The sequence below is a fragment of the Diuraphis noxia genome, unplaced genomic scaffold (assembly GCF_037042655.1).
Source record: "Diuraphis noxia isolate RWA-SAM2 unplaced genomic scaffold, SU_Dnox_SAM2 contig0003, whole genome shotgun sequence".
NCBI lineage: Eukaryota > Metazoa > Arthropoda > Insecta > Hemiptera > Aphididae > Diuraphis > Diuraphis noxia.
Window position 1 is genome coordinate 38,167,435 of NW_028301713.1, and position 6,316 is coordinate 38,173,750.

At 26.7% G+C, this 6,316-nt stretch overlaps 1 pseudogene; it reads left to right on the forward strand.

The window, feature by feature from the left end:
• The first annotated feature begins 3,964 nt into the window (after window positions 1-3,964).
• On the forward strand, window positions 3,965-6,050 carry LOC149057319 (uncharacterized; annotated as a pseudogene).
• Window positions 6,051-6,316: the final 266 nt, after the last annotated feature.

A 6,316-nucleotide genomic window follows, 5' to 3' on the forward strand; every position in this document is an offset into this window, starting at 1 on the left:
ACACATTTAAATAATTGTAATAATTATAATGTTCACTTATTTATATTAATTTAATGCAGGCTAAAGACCTTTGATATCGGAGCCTTAATAAATTTATAAAAAAAAAAAAGCCATAAGACGTAATATAAAGTAGCATTTGTGGCTTTACAAATAATGATAATGTCTCATGTTATGCTAATTCTGTCATACAGGTACCTTTTCATTGTGAATCACTTGTACATAAAATTCACAATTATGAACTTGGACCAATAATTCAACAATGCCTAGAGGAATATAGTAATAACAGTATTTCATCTAACATTAGAATCATAGAATATTTGGACAACGATACAATAATGTATACTCGAGTAGAACAACAAGATTGTGTACAATTTTTAGAAACACTTATGAACCGTAACATACACACATTTGATTCATTATTTGGATTTCAAGAATTGTATAGCAGTCGTTGTAATTTGTACAGTACAACAACAACCAGTGATGCACCAACGAGTTTGATCCTACACTTGGATATTCCACAAGACAGATTACAAACTCTGCAAACATTATTGTCAACTGATCAAAATGTATGGTCCAGTATATCAGACTACAGATGCAATAATTGTAATAACATTGGTGGTTATGAAAGAAAACATCAGATAATATTAGCCCACGAATATATAATTATTCAATTAAAATTATTTTCTACAATTTCCTTAAACGGACAATTTGTTTCCAACAAGATAACCAATTTAAAACTTTGTGGTGTGCCATCTACTACTTTAGAAATTGCTGGAGCGTGCTACAAACCTCATGCTGCTATATTCCATAATGGACAAAACACAAGCTCTGGTCATTATATAGCATATCTGAAACAAACACGTTCTAATTGGGTTTCAATCATACAAGATGGCCAAAAAACAGCAAAGATGTATATTATGTTATCGTTCTAAAAAAAATATAACAATGCTTTTAAACTAGAACATACAAAAACCATAAACCAACCAAAAATAATATGTTTTTAAATATTACATAAAATATTAACTTTCTGACTAAAATAGCATTTAAAAAGGAACGTGTAAACCGTTAACTAATTACCCACATAATGTTATTATTATTATTATTATGTATGAGTTGCCAGTCTCAAGCCTGGATAAAAGTGTGAGGGAGCCCACCTTATAATAGGTACTTGTTTATTTTGTTTTATATAAGCAGAAATTCTGATTTCATTATTATTTGCACTTGAGTATTTATCATAATGAATTAACCATTAACCCATTTGTATTTTTTTTCAATCCTTTACATACCAACGATTTAAATATTTTAACACAATCTGTTACATTACTAAAAGTGTAACATTATATTTTGTTACCATGTTTAAATACCATTAAAAATTTGCAATATTTTAATATACTGTTAGCAATTTATCTTAATACTTTTCCAATGAGTATACAACTAATAAACATATTTAATTTAAATGTATATATTCATAAACTGTATTACTCTGTAAAATTTATACATATCACCATACAAGTTATAATTACAAAACAAATTGAATGATACTTTAGGTAACTACTACTATAAAAAAAACTACTGTTGTTATGTTTATACTTTTTATATTAATTACATTTTTTTTTTTTTTTACAGATATTCAAAATATTTAAACAATTTGAAGTTTAAAAACATTTGAATCTTTTGATGGCATAATTTTGTTTAACAATATAAAATGTTTGTTTATTCATATTGTTTATGTTTTATTATACTAAATCTTGTATAAAGTCTTCGTTGCTTGATATATTTTGTGAATTTATAATTAAACATAATATGTATCAATCTACTGTTAATTTCATCAAATTTAATAAATAATATAATTATTTAAAATCAATAATTTTCCAATAGTTAATTTTTCTGTTACAAATGATTGTAATTCGGTCAGGTTTATTTGAAGTAGCTTCACAGTAAGGTAAAACCAATTTAAGATATTTATTTCGACTAAAATTAGCAAAATATAACCTCACTTAGCAGAAATAATTAATGGTAAATTATTTGCTTTTGTTTTATACTTGCATATTCACCATCAATGACGTCATAATATATCCATTTACTGAATCTAAATAAATAATAGTATATTATAACATAAATATAAGATTTATGATTTTTCTAAAACTTACCAATATGTCTTGGAAAAGTGTTGAATAATATTCCAGAATTTTTGATTCATCTTGTACATTATGTATATGTCTAGCCTTTTTTGCATACCATAGATCAGTCGCGTAGTCTGGGGGGGGGGGGGGGGGGGGGGTGTTACAGGTGTAATAACACTCCCCCTCAGCCGTGGTATACTTAATATAATACGTATAAATTCATATAAAGATGCATCAAAAGCACGAATTATCTTAAATCGTGATTTACACTTATTTATCAAAATGAAGTATATTAGTTAATATTACGATAACAATAATGTAAAGCACTAAAGCCGGGATCCGGCATTATTTACTATTTTAGACCGTTCTGTTACGTTTTATCGATTACTCGTTTCATGCACGATTTAATATATTATCTTTTTATGCAGCGTGTAAGAAAACGTTTACAACTTCTTAATTATTGATTATTTGATTATCATGATGAACTATCGTATACCTACTTAAAGTTATCAATTTTGTGTTTATAATTTTTTCAATTTATTTTGAATAACCCCCCCCCCCCTTAGAAATTTCTAGCTACGCGCCTGCCATAGATACTATCAAATATTATCAATTATCATTACATTAATTAGGTACTAAATCTTATTGACATCGTGGTGAACTTTAGTATTCAATCTATTCTGTGGTATTACAGCTTGTTTATGTATAACAGGTTATAAGTACCAAATGGATCTGATATGATTAATTTGGAATTTATATTATTGGTATTCTTTTTTTTGTTCATTTATAAAATAATAATTAAAAATATATGTATGCAAAAGTCTAATAATATAATATAAGTAATAATACACTACTAGGTGTTTATAAAATTATAAATCGATAGAGTTCCTTATGCGCTATGGCATAAGTGTAGTAATATATTATATGCATATTATAGTCACTATGCTAACATAACAATATATATATATATATATATAATACATACCATATACATATCTAATTCTCAGTTAAATATTTTAAAATGTGACTTACGGCACTGTGCGAACGGGTTCCAAAATTCTAAATATACAAAAGTATACATATAATATTTTTTTTTTCATTGTCGCTGATAATTTCAGGACAATATGCAAATAGTAGGTATTAATTCAACTTACTGACTACCGTATTATTAATAACTTATAAGTTATAATAAGTTATAATAATCTATAATATTATATCCTAGACAGATAAACCGTCTCCGCTCAGAATCGTTTTTCGTATACAATGATATAATATCATTGGATTCAAATTTAATTCCATACATTACAGTAACCCTCTCGTAACTTACTGTACAGCAGAGAGCGACATCCACTTTCTCGCTTTTTATATATTATTCGTGTTTCTTTTAAAAATACAAAAATAAACTAGCTGTACCTAATATATTTTCTAATTACTAAAACTTTACTTCAATATACCTTCCCTGTTGATGTTCAATACCTATCAAATCAAATCGTGCAAGATAGTTCAGAATTGCAATTTCTTCGAAAGGTAAGTATTAAGTAAAAATGTATTCTAATATTCTTCGTGTATTGCTCTATTCGAATTTTAACTAAAAGAAAAACTTTTGTACTCGCCCCCATAAAACATAATATTAAGTGATAATATTTAAGAAATTAATTAAAGATATATGACAACAGAAAATAATATTTAACTACATTCTCGTGATCTGCATTAGTAATTTTAAAATATAAATTCATTATCTCATATTCCTTAATTAACTCACAATTCATCACATTATCCTAAAATTTATATTTTTTACTCATAACATTGAATTAAATTTTCATTATAGCATTGTAATGAAAATGGGTGTCTGGACCGTGATTTGTCGAACCATGATATTGCAGTTGCTGCTGATCAATCATTTTGTTTCCAGTGAAAATCAAGATAATGAATTTTTCAACCTCACTTTTACTACCAATAGCCCGGGATTACAATACGAGATATTAGGGGAAGGTAAACTATGTAAAAGTAGTATGACCATAAACATATTTATGGATTTAAAATATTTAATAAATATCTTTTGCGATATACAGAGTATATTAAAAATAATTGACCTACATGCAATTAATAATTCTAACCAAATAACTGTAAATCAGTTAGAAAATCGCGTACAAATAAATATAGATATACAGATTATTAGACAAATGGCTAGGCATAACAAAAAAGTTAAGCGATCATTTGAGTCTGGAGGTTCGGCACTACAGTGGATGTTCGGTATTGCCGATGCTAACGATGTACGAAGGTATGATAGTTCTATTAACAAATAATTAGAGAATGATCAAAAGGATATGATACACATAGTTCAAGATCAAGTCTATATTTTAAGTGCAGTGAAACCTCCTTTAATGGACACCTCTCAATAACGGACACCTCCAAATAACGAACGGAATTTTGGGAACGGTAAAATGTGTACTCACTGTATTTCGACTCTTAATAGCGGTCGACGTTTAAGCGACCGTGAGTGTTCGATATTTTAGAGGTTCCACTGTACAACAATTACAAATTTCAATGAAACCATAACAACTTTTAATAACAATAAATTATTATTTGATAAAAAAATTAAAAAAAATTGAAACAAGTATTTAACAACATAAATATTGAATTAGTAGACGACCAAAACAAATTATTATTTTAAGATTAATATCCTTAATTGGAAATAATATATTTGAATTAGATATATTTGTAACAACTAACAAGGTTACAAAGAATGATATCAAACGTACAAACAAATATGTTAGATGTTTTTATAATATTACACCAGATCAGTTTTGACAGAAATAAAACGAATAGAAAATATTCTACCTGAAAATTTACAAATCCCTGTCGGCTGCCACATTTAATTAAAATAATATACAAGAAATCTACAAAATATTACACATAGACATTCACCCAATGAATGATAAAATAATAAATTCAATAAAAGTTCCATTAAGTATCACCGACATTTTCAAATTATATTACGTTCTCCTAATATACGTTCCATTAAATGAACACGGACAATTCCTACACATCGCTGGAAATCCAACGTACTTATTAACGGATGATGTGGTGACAAAATATTTTACTTGGTCAAATATCAATAACTGTGTAATAGTTGTTAACATTTTTGTTTGTGTCAATTAAAACGTTATAAGAGCAATACATTTTCTATTGGCTAAAAACATGTAATACGAATTATTTGTGTGCACCATTTATATATTTAAATTATAAGTAATACGCTAAATTTAAAAAAAAATACTGAATCTTATGTTGCTTGTAACATTGTAGCTATATTTTTTCGGGACGATTTATCGTTGTAAGTTGTTTACATGTATTTGTATGATTCACGAATTTCTGTATAATAGTACTACCTATAATTTATAAACCAATTATTGAAAAATTATTAATTATAATCATGTACAATGGGCTATTATGACCGACTCGATTTCACTTTAACTATTGTCTGACGGAATATTTGTTTAAATGGTACACAATAGTGAGACTGATCCCACTTGTATAACAGAAATAATAAAAAATTCTATAACTAAACCTATATCCAATGTGATACTTGTATCACGGAATTTAAAAAAGAATTATGATATCCATCGTTTTTCAAAAATACTTGGTACTTTGTATGTGAAAAGCCTACTATAGTTACAATTATTTACAATAATCGATCTTTTATTCATAAAATAACATAAAAAAGTTCTGATACATTATTTCTAAAAGCTGGGTGTCAAGCTCATACTCGTACCTACGACTAAAGGTGTATTATTAACAGAACAAACGGTAGAATCGCCATTTTCAACACTGCCTTTAGAGTTAAATATTTTAAAAGTTACATATTGTAATATTACACTTAATCAATACTATCCGAAACCCATTCATTTAGACGAAATTAAAAATTAAAAATTCTTAAAAAGTTATATCAAAGTTAAATACTCAAGATGAATTTTTTATTAAATTCAATATTATTAAATCAAACGTATGAATTTGTATATACGAAAAAATATTTAATGATTTGAATAGTTTTTATAAAGTGTATACTACACCTGTATAAAATTCTGTATAAAAAGAAAAAAAAAGTTGCTGTAGAAAATATAAATTTAGTTTAGGTACTATCTTGTGCCCATATTGCATCAACAAAACAATAAACTACTTAATTATTTAAAATT